Here is a 14859-nt window from a genome sequence, read left to right as displayed (position 1 = left end):
GATTTGTCAGAACAAGGAAGTGGAGCAGCCCAGGCGTTCTGGCTCTTAATCACGCTGTTCTGTGGAAGTCAGTGCAAAAGTCCAAGCTTCATCATACTTACTTCAGCTCATGATGACAAGGCAGTTCGTGGAGAAAGGGAGGCAGCAAAAAATCGAAGCCACAACCTAAAACTTTTGCCATTTAGGCCCACTGCAGTGGCATGGGTAGCAGGCCAGGGCCACATGCACACCTTTGGGACCCCAGGCTGACCGGAAGTGTCCCAGATGCACACGCGTGCACCTGTGATGGCGGCTGGCTGGGAGGATCACGGCATCTGACCCTGCTGAAGGTGCCTAGTCTTCTCTCAGAGGAACACATAAACTTTAAAAATAAAGTTTTGCCATTTAAATATTAATAGATGAGCCGTCTCTGCTTCTCTGTCACATGGCTGGAAAGCCAGTTCCATCTTTAGCTAGCCTCTGTAGGCAGGATCCCAGAGTGTGGTGTGCTTTAATTAGGATTACGAAGCAATTTCTATTTGTAGTCCCTTTTTCTTGTTCAAAGTACTTCCACGTTTTGTGCTTTGGTGGCATTTTTGTTTGTCTCTTTTATTTTGGTTTTTGTGTTTTTCATCTTCAATAACAACCCTTTGAAATCATTAGGGCCAATAGTAAGTGGCATTAGCCACATTCTAAATGTTTTTATTAAAAAAATCACTTAACTTTTTTTTTTTTTTTTTTTTTTGCTATACTATAGGGCACATATGCTTGCCAGAGAGAAAGAGAGAGAGCAAGAGAGGAAAGTGAGAAAGCACCCCCAGAGGAGATAGCCACACCACAATCTCTTCCTCATTCTTGGTATTTGGGGCACATGTGTGGTGTGGTTTTTTGGTTTTTTTTTGTTTTTTTTTAGAGGTTTTTCACTATAGGGCGCGTGCACTCGCCAGACAGACAGAGAGAGACATAGAGACAGAAAGCGAGAAATCACCCCCCAGGGGGGATGGCCATGCCGCAATCCCTTCTCCTCCATTCTCTTCTCAGGATCTTGGGCATGCACACACATGTGCCCAGTGTGAGTTTTAAGCCACCGGGTCCGGGATGCGAACCACGGTCAACTACGTGGGAGTCCAGCGACATAGCCATTACGCTAACTGCTGGTTCCCTGTGGTGTGATTTTCAAGCTGTTGGTCCAGGACTGGAACCATGCAGTCAGCTGCTGCCCCAACCCCCACACCATCAGCTGACAAAAAAAAAAAAAATTTGGGCCCCAGCCATTAACGTAATGGCTATGTCGCTGAACTCCCATGTAGTTGACTGCTGTTCAAGTCCTGGACCCGGTGGCTTAAACTCATGCTGGGCATGTGTGCGTGCATGCCCAAGATCCCAAGAGGAGAATGGAGGAGAAGGGATTGTGGCATGGCCATCCCCCCCGAGGGGTGATTTCTCGCTTTCTGTCTGTCTGTCTCTCTGGCGAGCGCATGTGCCCTGTAGCAAAAACCTCTAAAAAAAAATCCACTTTTTAAATTTCTGCTGGTTTAAATGCTGTGGGGGAGGGACAAAGCTATTGATACGTGACCTTTTATCTCTTCAGCTTCCAGTCTTCCAGGGGGATTAGACATATATGCAGAGAACTCTAACGTAAGGTGAGATGAATGCCCTAAGAAAGGTATCCTATGAGGAAGGATACCTTGCTAGGAAGGAGCAGGAAAAAGATTTCTTGAGAGGGTAGCATTTGAATTTGAATTAGGTAGAACTAGGAAAAGGCCAAGTGTCATACCCAGAGAAAATCTTGTGCGAGACACCAGGAGAGGACAAACAGGGAAGCTGCACGATGAGTGGGTTGAAGAAGAGACAAAACCAACGAGCCAGCTAAAGTCGGATGTGCACCCAAGTCCTGTTATGCTTTGCCTTCGCTCCCTGTTTTGTTTCCTTGAAAATGCCAACCTGATTCACATCTAGTTTGTTTTCTTGTAGCTGCTCTGTTTGCCCCACTAGAACATTAGCCCCATCAGGGTCCATCGCATGCCCAGAGCCAAGCACGGGGCCTGGCACGTGCTAGGCTCCCCATATCTGCTGTATTAAGATCACAATGGTCTAGTTCAAGTAGCGGCAAGCAGGAGATGCTACTAAGTAAAACCCAGGGTAGGAGCAGGCAAGGCTGGAATAAAGAAGCTGGAGTAGGAGGCCAGCAGGTGGTATGGTGGTTAAGGCAGTGGACAACCCCATATGGCTGACCACAGTTCAAGTCCTTGGCTTGCTTTCTCACTTTCTCCCTCTCTGTGTCTCTCTTTGGCCAAATTAAAATAAATAAATGAATAAAATTAAAATAATATTTTTAAAAAGCTGAAATAAGGCGAGGAAGGAACCAAAGAACTCTGAACAGAAAACAATGCCATCACCCAGCCAGCAGCGTAAAAGGAGGAACAAGTTTGAGGAAGAGAGACTGTATTCTCTTGTGAACAAATGAAGGGAATATACGAATAGAATAGTGGCGTCTATAATGGACCCGTCTCGCGAGTTTTCTAACTCCTAAACCAGCAAATGTCTACTCACTAGACTGCTCTTCTAATGGATGGCTCAATGGCACGTTAGACTTCTGTCAGTGAATAAGCTGCGTTTTTATCCAGAGCATTCTCTAGACTAGAATGCCCTCTGTACTTTCCCATTAGTGATGACCTAAGCTTTAACTTGCGTAGCTCCGTTCTTGCAGAAATGATACCGTGACTGGACTGTGGGTCACAGGAAACTGCTTTAACATTCCTCGTCCCATTCGTATCCTGCTGGCCTAACCAATGGCTCCTCCCTATGAGAGCTGGGAGGGTGGTAATTCCTGGTTGGAGTGCCTGTCTTTATAAGGACAAAAGTTTGGCAATGGGATTTCCTGTATGTTTCTATTGGAGTCCAAGATTCCAGCGGTAGTAGCCTGGACAGCAGTGGCAGCCACCTAGAACCCAGATGGCACGAGTGCTCTCCAATTAGCGTGAGGGCCTCTTCCCAGCTGCCTTTGCCGAGCCAAAAGGCGGACTCACAGCTTTATTACACCTTCTAGAGCATGTGGTCAAGGCGGCTTTCCATTTGGCTGCTTTGGTGCTGGAGTTGTTTACATGTTTCAGTAAATGAATGATTGCTTATTGAAGTTGGCTGGGTTGGCGCTCCGAATAAACGCCGCATGACCACAGTGACCCCACTCTCCAGGAGCGTCGGAGTTCAGAAGGGGAGGTTGACTCGCGTAATAATCCTGTGATGAAGGAAGGAACGAAACCTGAGTATTCTACTCTCAGCTGCTCCCATCGTTTTTGATGCCTGGGAGAATTGGGGTGTCACAGTCCCTGGCTTCCTGGTGGAGTCACGCATAATTTGATGCCTGTTTGGTAAAAGCTGTGTGGGAGAGTGCACGATTTAAGGAGGAAAAGGGAGGGTGGTAGGCTGAAAACTGGTGCTTTTAGAAAAATGTGGAGATCAAAGAAGTGTTCAGATGTTCTACATTTTCTTCTTCAGATGTAAAAAATCCATCCAAACATAAAAGACATCCCTGGTCTCTGCAGGAGGAAGTAAAACGTTTTTGTTTTTTTCCATACACAAAAGTTTTTGTACTTAAATCTACTTGTTTTTGAACTGCTCCTCGACATTTGTGCTGTGATATATTGACCCGTCTTCAGTGGAGGAAGCAAGCGTGGTTCATTAGACAGTAAGACCCCACTGTGAGTCTGCCATTCCGCTCTCCTGCCCCGCGGATGAACCCAGGGCACCCAGGCGTCCTGCATGCCGCGTCCCTGGGAGTTCACAGGACACGGGTGTTGCGCCGCTTTCCCTGTTACCGCCCTGATTTGCTAGACTCACTCCTCCATCCCTCAAATCATCTCCAGATGTTAATATCCTTGTAAAAATCATTTTAGGGGGACCGGCAGTGGCGTGGTGGTTAACGTGCTGAACTCCCACATTGCTGACTATGGTTCAACCCCCAGACCCAGCGGCTTTAAAATCACTCCCAGCACATGTGCATGTATGCCCAAAATCCCAAGAGAAGAGGCTGCAGTATGACCACACACACCCGCCCGGGGTGGGCATTTCTCACTTTCTCTGTTTCTTTCCAGTGAGTACATGCACCCTATGGCAAAAATCAGTTATTTTAGGGCGCAGCCTCAATGGCACAGCCCTTGGTGCGCTGAACTGCAGTGCTGGAAGCCACAGGGCTAACTACACTTTGAATCCCAGGCCTGGTGGACCTAAAATGGCCTGAGTACACACAAAATCCTGAGGAGCTAGAGGGCTGAAGAAAAGTGATCGCGGTGTGACCAGACGCTGATGGGGATGTTTCTCTTTCTATCATGTACACACACTTGCATGATCACATATTTTTTTTTAATCATTTTAATTTTTTTTTTTTTTTTAGGATTTTGTCATACAGTGCCTGTGCTCACTGGAGAGGGACAGAGATAGTGAGAGAGAAAGTGAGAAATACCACCCCAGGGGAGATGGCCATGCCACCCTTCTCCGTCCTCTTCCTTAGGATCTTGGGCACATATGCACACACACCTGGCATGATTTTCAAGCTGCTGGGTCCAAGACCTGAACCACAGTCAACCATGTGAAAGTCCAGTGCCTTAAACACCACACGACCTGCTGGTCCCTTTTCTTAAAAAAATTAACAGAGGCAGGGTCAGCAGGTGGCATGGTGTTAAGGCACTGAACTCTCACATGGCCGAAACAGTTTGACCTGGCAGTTCACTTCTTCACTTTCCCTCTCTCTCTCTCTCTCTGGTCAAATTAAAAAAAAAATAGTAATAATAAATAAAATTAAATATTCTTTTTAAAAATTATTTAATTTTATTCATTCGTTTGTTAATTTGACCAGAAAGAGACAGAGACAGAGGGAGGGAAAGTGAGAAAGCCAGCCCCAGGTCTGGGGCTCAAACCGTGGTTGGTCATATGGGAGTAGCCAGTGCTTTAACCACCACACCACCTGCCAGTCCCCAAAATTAAATAAATACTTCTTAAAAAAAAATTAACAAGGGCTATATGTCCCCACCAGAGATAGAAGAAGAAAGAGAAAGCGCCTCTCAAAAGGGCATGGTCCTGGGAACCAGCAGTTAGTGTAATGGCTATGTCGCTGGACTCCCACGTAGTCGACGTGGTTCGCGTCCCGGACCCGGTGGCTTAAATTTCACGCCGGGCGCGTGTGCGTGCGTGCCCAAGATCCCGAGAGGAGAAGGGATTGCGGCATGACCATCCCCCCTGGGGGGTGATTTCTTGCTTTCCGTCTCTATGTCTCTCTCTGTCTGGTGAGCGCACGCGCCCAAAAAAAAAACCTCAAAAAAAAAAAAAAAAAAAAAAAAAAAAAAGGGCATGGTCCCGCTGCAATCCTTCTACTTTTTCCTGTCAGGATTTGGGTGCATTCATGCACACGCGCGCACACACACACACACACACTCACACACACACACAGTATGTTTTTTTTAAAGAATTATTTTATTTAACTTTATTTATTTACTTTAATTTGACCAGAGAGAGACAGAGCAACAGAGAGAAAGTGAAAAAGTAAACCGCCAGGTCTGGGACCATAGTCGGCCATGTGGGGGTCCAGCTCCCTTAACCACCAAGCCACCTGCCGGTCCCCAGGGTGTGTTTTCCAAGCCATCAGGGCAGAATCTGAATGGTGGTCAACCATGTGGGATCCAGCTCCCAATGCCGTGCTTAACCACTGCACTGTGGGGCCAGCCCGAGACAAAGTGGTTTTCATTATATTTTAGGTCCTTGGTTTCATCTCACGGCTGTTCAATCCGTTTCTAATAACGGGAACTTTAATGGGCTTCATTGTGTGCTTGGTTTTATAGCTTTACATGTCTTACAGAGGTTTTTTTTCGACATTTATGTTGATCTGTTCAGTAATGGAGTCTCTACTGTAAGTCAGGAATACGTTTGCAGCAAAGAATATACTAAGTGGGGAATTCCTTGAGGACAGGGGCTAGGTTACGTCATGTGTGTATCACCCCTCAAGCAGTGTCTTTCCTTGCAGGTGTTCAGTGCATGTTTGTTGAATTAAGCTTACATCCTGCCTCTTTCACACTGATCATGTGAGTCAAGCTTAAGCAAAGGTCTTTTTTTTTTCCCCAAAAAGGAAACTCCCAACTTTTACCCTATGTCATGTTTCTTACTATCATGTTCCCATGACCTCTCACCTAGAGAGGACAAGCTTTGTTCAACTGATTTCTACAATTTCCAGGACTTTGCTCCTAAAACACCTAGAACAGCCCTATTCTATAGAAACATATTGGAAGCCATAATTGTAGCTAATTTAACAATTTTAAAAGGCCCTTCCAGACAGAACCGGTTTACTAGAATTGCAGCAACAGCTGGGGGTCTTAGTAACCGCACTCATGTCTATTATGTCCTATAATGGAGGGGCCGTCAAGGCCGTGAAAGGGAAGAATTGTGGCCATCACTGTAGACAGGCACTTCGGAATCCAGGTGCAGATGGTGACCACGGACTTTCAGAAGATCTTTCCCGTGGGTGACCGACTGTACATCGGTCTGGCTGGGCTCCCCACCGAGGTCCTGTTGCCCAGCACCTCAAGTTCTGGCTGAACCTGTATGAATTGAAGGAGGGCCGGCAGATCAAGCCCTACACCCTCATGAGCATGGTGGCCAGCCTCCTGTATGAGAAACGGTTTGGCCCCTACTACACTGAGCCAGTCATTGCTGGCTGGACCCAAAGACCTTTAAGCCCTTCATTTGCTCTCTAGGCCTCATCGGCTGTCCCACAGTGACTGAAGACTTTCGGTCAGCGGCACCTGCTCCGAACAAATGTACGGGATGTGCGAGTCCCTCTGGGAGGCCAACATGGACCCGGAACACCTGTTTGAAACCATCTCCCAGGCCATGCTGAATGCTGTAGACCGGGACGCAGTGCCTGGCATCGGCGTCATCGTCCACGTCACTGAGAAGGATAAGATCACCACCAGAACACCGAAGGCCAGAATGGACTAGCCCTCTTCCCAGAGTCCACATTTTTTTTAACAGCCTTTCTTTAAAAAAGAAAAAGGCCCTTCCTTTTCTTCTACTGGCTCATTCCTTTCCTTTGTGCTTGACAAAGAGATGAAGGAGAGAAAACACCCCCAAGGGCCATGGTCATGCCCCAATCCTTTTTCCTCCATTTCTCCTTCCTGTCAGGATTTAGGGTGGGCATGTACATTTGGGACCAGCAGTTGACATAACCAGCAGTTGCTGGACTCCCATGTAGTCGACCGCGGTTTGAGTCCTGGACCTGGTGGCTTAAACTCACGCCAGGCGGTTGTGCGTGTGTGCCCAAGATCCCGAGGGGAAGAGGAGAAGGGATTGAGGTGTGGCCATCCCCCCCGGGGGGGGTGATTTTTTGTTTTCTGTCTCTGTCTTTCTGGTGAGTACACGCACCCTATAGCAAAAACCTCTCTGGGGGGGGAAGGGGGGAAGGAAGGGTGGGCATGCACATGCACACATTCAGTGTTTTTCACCCCTCCAGGACCAAGATTTGAAGTGTGAGATCAGCTGTTAAGGAAAACAGGATCTGGTTTCCTTAACCATTAGACTATAGGGCCAATCCCCAAATTTTTCACTAGCTACATTTTAAAAAGTAAAAAGAAATATGTGAAATTAATTTGAATTTTTTTTTTTAAATATGTCAGAGGGCACATGCACTCACCAGAAAGAAAAAGACACAGTGAGAGGAAAAGTAAGAAAGCACCCCCCACAGGGGATGGTCACGCTGCAAACCTTCTTCTCCATTTCTCTCTACTTTTGAGATTTGGGGCACACGTGCACATGAGCCTGGCATGTTTCTCAAGTTGCCAGGCCCAGGACTAGAACACTCAGGTGAATTCAGTTCCTTAACCACCATGCCATGGGCTAGCCCTGAGTATTTTATGTAACCTAAGAGGTCCCAAATAGTTTTTTTTGTTTGTTTGTTTTTTGTTGTTTTTTGAGAGATTTTCACTGTAGGGTGTGTGGGTTCGCCAGACAGACAGAGAGAGACATAGAGACAGAAAGCGAGAAATCACCCCCCAGGGGGGATGGTCACGCCGCAATCCTTTCTCCTCCATTCTCCTCTCGGGATCTTGGGCATGCACGCACACGCGCCCGGCGTGAGTTTTAAGCCACCGGGTCCGGGACACGAACCACGGTCGACTACATGGGAGTCCAGCGACATAGCCATCGCTAATTGCTGGTTCCCAAGAGGTCCCAAATAGTATAACACAGTTTTAATATAGTAATTTTTACATTCTTTCATTCACATTGTCTTTGAAATCTGCTGTGCATTTTACACTTAAAAGCAGTAGCCATACATAGTCAATAGCTACCTTATTGTAGAATAGGGGTACAGAATCTTTGAATTTTTGTGTATTCACCCCATAAATAATTGATACAAATCAGCTAAGAGAGCTACAAAAGCATCCACTATATTGGTGCTCCCTCATTGACCAAGGAGATAAATTCACATAAAACTGAATTATTCACTAAGCAGTATATAATTTCACCCACTCTTTCTTTTTAAACTGTTCTTGTAAAATATTCTTCAGTATTTCTGTATTTTTGAACTTGCTAGAGTGTGCATGCACTTGCCTGATAGAGATAGGGCGAAGCGAAATCACCTCCCAAGGAGGGAGGTCATACAGCAGTCCCCTCTCTGCCATTTCTCCCTCTCGTCAGGATTTGGGGCATGCATACACATGTACCTGGCATGTCTTTAAAGCCACTGGGTTCAGGACTCGAACCATACGATTTGCCATGTGAGTTCCAGCTCTCTTCACTAGAAGGCCATGGGTTAGCCCTATTTTTAGATATTTTATCATTAGGTAAGATATTTTATCATTAGGTAAAGTTTATAATTCAAAAACCATCAAGCCTGTTTTGAATACCTAAAAGTTGTTAGCACTGGGGACAGCAGGTGACATGATGATAAAGTGCTGGACTCTCACATGGCAGACCATGGTTCAAGTTCCAGACCTGATGGCTTGCTTTCTCACTTTCTCTGCTTCTCTCTGGTGAGCGCCCATGTCCTATAACAGATTCTGAAAATAAATTAACATAATAATAATAAATTCTTTTCAACAAAGTTAGCAGTGCTTTGGGGGCAGTATCAGTTCCCCTGGCCTTACTTTTCATCTCTTCCTGCTTCATTGGCTCCCTAGAGTCTAAATGATTAAAACTTTTCCTTTTCTATAGTTTGAATGAAATGTTTTCTCCTACAGTGACACACCACTGTGTTTCCCAGAAATGGGGACATAGTTCCATTGTTTATCTTAACTCTTTGTGCAAGCATTTGTACTAGCGGAAATGGGATTCTATCTATTGATATTAAGAAGGCTGCATTGCATCATCTGAGACATATTAGGGTATAAGACTAGGAAGTTAGTTAAAAATATAAAAGCTCACATCCCTGAAACTCATAGGAAACAATGGGATTGATACAGATAAGCAAATATGTTTTAAATGAAAATAAATGATTGCCCAAGATGACAAGCTGCTGAGTAGAGCCACATTTGGTACATTGTTGGCATCACAGAAAGAGCTGACTGCCAAACCTTGCACTCATGGGGAGAGAATGGTGGGACAGGACATATGGAGCCTGTTTTAAAACAAAATTTTGGACAGGAAATCAAGTGTGATAAACATGGTGGTCAGGAAAAGAATCGCTGGTATATACACTGCAAAGTCAAGTCTACAGAGCGCACGGAGTCAGCGAGGACACAGTTCAGTGTTTAAAGCCCAGAGGGGCTCCCAGGTCATCATTCTTGCATGGACAACATTCTCTCCTGTAAAAAAAAAAAAAGGTGATTATGTACATAGCAAGATAATAAGCAATAATCAGGAAACTGGAATTGTAGCACAGACATCCAAAGAAACACTACACTGTAAGCTTCTTCATTTAGATTTTGTGGTATTGATCCCTACATCCTTGACATCTTGCTCAATGCTTGGCACTGGGGAGATACCAGCTGGATGAATGAATTGCCCGAGAACGTGAATTAAGGGTACACTTAGTAAGTTTCAAGTGATGGGTGAAGTAGAGGGAAAGATCTTGTAGATTGAATAGGCTTGGGGGAGACCTGGAAGAAAAAAAGGTGTACAGCTTAAAGAGCCTTTAAGCAAAATACATGTAGGAGAAACATAAGAGGGGAAAAGCTCAAAAAAGAAGCAGTTTGAATTAACACTGTACTCAAGTGTCCATAGGGATGCATCCTGGCTCTGAAGGACAATGTTTGACAACCCATTTACTCAGTAATCTTTTTTAAAATTTAGAATTACTTTATTTAACTTTAGTTGCTAATTTATTTTAATATGACCAGAGAGAGAAAGAAAGTGAGAAAGCAAGCCGCCAGGTCTGGGACTTGAACTGTGGTCGACCAAGTGGAAGTCCAATGCCCTTAACCACCATGCCATCTGCTGGCACCCATCTTTGTTTTTTTAAATATTTATTTTAAAAAACAATTATTTAACTTTATTTACTTTTTTGATTTGACCAGAGAGGGACAGAGTGAAAGAGAGAGGGAAAGTAAGAAAACAAGCCACCAGGTCTGGACCTCAAACCACTATTGGCCATGTGGGAGTTCTGTGCCTATCACGCCACCTGCCAGCACTCCCCCTCTTTTAAAATTATTATTTGTTTAAAGAATTTCTTGGGACCAGCAGTTGGCATAATGGCTATGTCTCTGGACTCCCATGTGGTCGACTGTGGTTCGAGTTCTGGACCTTGTGGCTTAAACTCATGCTGGGCATGTATGCGTGCATGCCTAGGATCCCAGGAGGAGAATGGAGAAGGGATTGTAGTGTGGCCATCCCTCCTAGGGGAGTAATTTCTTGCTTTTTGTCTCTCTACCTCTCTCTGAGTTTCTGGTGAGTGCATGCGCCCTATAGCAAAAACCTCTCAAAAAAAGAAAAAAAAGAGAATTACTTTATTTAACTTTTATTTACCCACTAATCTAAGAAATTAACACTTTCAAGTTTTCTGAATCTATATTCCCAAGAATTCCTTCTTTTTTATTGAGAGATTTTTTGCTATAGGGCATATGTGCTTGCCAGAGAGACAGACAGACAGAAAGCAAGAAATCACCCCCAGGGGAGATGGCCATACCACAATCCCTTCTCCTCTTGGAATTGAGGTCACTCACGCACATGTACCCAGCATGAGTTTCAAGCCACTAGGTCTAGGACTTGAACCATGATTGACCATGTGGGAGTCCAGCACCTTAACCACTATTCCACCTGTTGGCCCTGGAATTAATTATTCTAATATCCTGGCTGACTGGCCATCTTCTCTACACAAATCAAAATCATTTCCTTTTTTTTTTTTTTTAAAGAATTATTTATTGGGGACCAGCAATTGGCATAATGGCTATGTCACTGGACTCCCATGTAGTCAACTGCAGTTCGAGTCCTAGACCCAGGGCTTAAAATCACACCGGGTGCGTGTGTGTGCCCAAGATCCCGAGAAGAGAATGGAGAAGGGATTACAGCATGGCCATCCTCCTAGGTGGTGATTTCTGGCTTTCTGTCTCTCTCTGTCTTTCTGGTGAGTACATGTGCTCTATAGCAAAAACCTCTCCAAAAAAAAAAAATAATAACATTTTTCTCCCATAGAGCAAGTGTACTTGCCAGAGAGAGAGACAAAGTGAGAAATCACCTCCCCAGGAGGCATAGCCACGCCATAATCCCTTCTCCATTTTCCTCTCTGGATTTTGGGCACACATGTACGTGTGGCTAGTGTGATTTTCAAGCCTCTGGGTACAGGACTTGAACCATGGTTGGCCATGTGGAAGTCTAGCAACATATGTCATCTGTTGTCCCCCAAAGTATATTTCCAATGCCACCCCATATAGTGAAGCTTTGACACCAGCTTCCTTGTGTCAATTTTAAACTTAAAACCATTAATTCCAAGAGCAAAAATCTTGTTATTACAAACAGAAGGGAAAAAAGGGGTGGTGGGGGGGGAGAACAGTAAATGGCTTAATGGTTACATTGCTGGAGTCCCACATAGTCTACTGTGGTTTGAGTCTCAGACCCAGCAGCTTAAAATTCACACCAGGCACATGTGCATGTGTGCATGTGTGCATGCCCAAAATCTTGAGAGGAGAATGGAGAAGGGATTATGGAATGGCCATGGCCATCCTCCCAGGGGGTGATTTCTCACTTCCTGTCTCTCTGGCGAGCACATGCGCCCTATAGCAAAAATCTCTCTTAAAAAAAAAAAAAATGACTTCCATGTAAACATATATAAAACAAGCTTGGGCCAGCAGGTGGTGTGGAAGTTAAGGCAGCTGGATCCCACATGGCTGACTGCATGTTCAAGTCCCAGATCTAGCGGCTTGAAAAACACACTGGCATATGTACATGCATGCCCAAAATCTTGAGAGTAGAATGGAGAAAAGATTTTAGCATGGCCACCTGCCCTGGGGAGGTCCATGTAAACATATATAAAACAAGCTTGGGCCAGCAGGTGGTGTGGAAGTTAAGGCAGCTGGATCCCACATGGCTGACTGCATGTTCAAGTCCCAGATCTAGCGGCTTGAAAAACACACTGGCATATGTACATGCATGCCCAAAATCTTGAGAGTAGAATGGAGAAAAGATTTTAGCATGGCCACCTGCCCTGGGGAGGTTCTCTCTCTCTCTCTGAATACAGTGAGTACTCACACCTATAGCAAAAAACTAAAGAATTATAATACAGGGATCAGTAGTAGTGTGGTGGTTAAGGGCACTGGACTGCCACATGGCCGACCTTAGTTGGAGTACTGGACCTAGCAGCTTGCTTTCTCACTCCACCAACCCCACTCTGTCCGTCTCTGATCAAATTAAAATGAATAAATAAAATAAATAAAGTTAAATAATTCTTTTTTTAAAAAAAGAATAATACACAGGGACACAGCGGGTGGCATGGTGGTTAAGGCGCTGACACTCCCACATAGCCAGCTGCGGTTTGGGTCCTGGACCTGGTGGCTTGCTTTTGCACTTTCCCTCTCTCTCTCTCCCCCTCTGTGTCTCACTCTGGTCAAATTAAAAAAGTGATAATAAAGTTAATAAATAAAATTAAATAAGAATCAGACATAAAACAAGCTTAAACATATGTCTGTATGTATCCACACATATCAAATAATGGAACTGTGGGTACTTAATAAAAAAAGTCAACTCTCAAAAATAAAGGTCAACTCTCATAAGTGAATGAACCCAAAACTCTGTGTAATTAGGGTTTAATTGTAATATTCGCCTGCCGTTGATTCTATCAGTTGCTAATCCGTTAGCTGCCAAATTAGAGATATACTTGCCCCTATTGGTACCTCACTGATTTTTCTCAAATATTAAATGATTTCAACTGCTGACTTTTTAAACTTCTAGCAAGGATCCTCAAAGTCAGCTAAACCCCTGGTGAGTTAATTCCATTATAGGTCTTCACTAATGTTAGTTTAGTTGGGGAAATTATATCATTATTTGGATCTCTTCGATGGTAAACAATTACTTTAATTTCATTTTGTAAAAATTATGATCTAATTATTTTTCAAGTATACTTAGGTTAACAAACTGCATCAGTGGGGTGTGCCTTTTAGCAGCTGAGCAGACCACTTTTTACATTCCTTCGAAATAAGATATGGTTTAGTATTTTAAAGCATAGCAACAGTTGATAAGAAAAACAGCAAAAAGGTAATCATTTCCATATGGAAAGAGAAGGAAGAAACCAGTGAAGCTGTGAACTATCATTTTTCCATACAAAAATAAAAGTCACTATTGGTAGATTTGGCAGAAAGGGCAAATGTTCCTATTTGTTTCCCATTTTACATTTGTTAATACATTGCATGTGATGTGTTTTATTAAAATACATCATCCCGTTGAAATTCAGTTGCCAGTTTTCAAATGTGTTGTGTTTTGTCCTAAATGAAACCCACATCTGTGTGTGTCAATTTCATCAAGCACTGTATGTTTTCAACTTAGGGGAAAAAGTGGATGAAAGCTCTTATTCCTTTTATTGCAAAGCATATAACCGTCATCCTTACCGCTACACACCTATAAATAATTTTAAAGCAATAATTGAATAAAAACAATTTCTGCTCTGGCATTCCAAAATTCGAAACAAAATCTAACCCAGCTTTCTCAGAAAAGTTTAAGAAAAGCAAACAAAGCATACATTGACTTATTTACTTTCATATTAAAGCATGGTAAACATTTATTACCAAAGTCCTGAAATTTATGTTTGAACAGCTGCTGAGGGTGGAAAATCTTACCCTGTTAAAGAAACAATAGAAACTAGCATTTGACAACATCTCCCTCTTGTGGTTCAAAGTATTCATTTCAAAAATTAATATATTCAAGTACAGAATTGCCATTTCTTAGCTGAAAATTGTGATGTGAAAGGTCAGTTTATATTTAGTGAATCCTTCTTGGAATTAAAGAGGAAAGATTTAGGAACATAAGGCGAAACAGAATATTCCCTTTTCTTGGACAGTTCCACAATTCCAGAATCAGTAAAATAATTCCAAAGTTCTTTACAGAACACTCAATTTCTTTTTCTTACAAGTCAAGTATCAAATAGACGTTTTCATTGCAAACATGCTATTCCCCATTTTAAGTTTGTTTTTTCCCCCCCTGTGGGCATAGTATACAAAACAGAATCAACACTCTGCTTTGTTGTTTCAACTTTGTTCCTTTCACACACAGGAGGAAGGCAGTATTGAAAGTATTGTAGTTTGGGGCCAGCTGGTAGTTAAGGTGGCTGGATCCCAGCAGGCCAACTGCACAGTTAAGTGTCCCGGACCCTGTGTCTTGAAAAACAGGCCCGGTGCATGTGTGTGTGTGTGTGTGTGTGTGTGTGTGTGTGTGTGTGTGTGCGCCAAAACCCCTGGGGGGAGTGGGGAGGGG

The 14859-nt window shown here is 43.8% G+C and overlaps 1 protein-coding gene and 1 pseudogene across 5 annotated transcripts in view; one reads left to right on the top strand and one right to left on the bottom strand.

The window, feature by feature from the left end:
- Nucleotides 1-5675: 5675 nt before the first annotated feature.
- LOC102496138 (proteasome subunit beta type-3 pseudogene) lies at nucleotides 5676-7002 on the top strand (annotated as a pseudogene).
- A 1674-nt stretch (nucleotides 7003-8676) lies between these two features.
- Nucleotides 8677-14859, bottom strand: part of TUBD1 (tubulin delta 1) — a 31530-nt gene continuing 25347 nt past the window's right edge. For all 5 annotated transcript variants that reach the window (XM_006154607.3, XM_006154609.3, XM_006154608.3 and 2 more), the window contains one exon: nucleotides 8677-9767. The gene's annotated coding sequence lies outside the window, so the exon portion shown is untranslated. The remainder of the gene's footprint in view (nucleotides 9768-14859) is intronic.

The sequence above is a fragment of the Tupaia chinensis genome, unplaced genomic scaffold (genome assembly GCF_000334495.1).
Source record: "Tupaia chinensis unplaced genomic scaffold, TupChi_1.0 Scaffold000416_1, whole genome shotgun sequence".
Taxonomy (NCBI): domain Eukaryota; kingdom Metazoa; phylum Chordata; class Mammalia; order Scandentia; family Tupaiidae; genus Tupaia; species Tupaia belangeri.
This window is presented reverse-complemented; position numbering and strand designations above follow the sequence as displayed.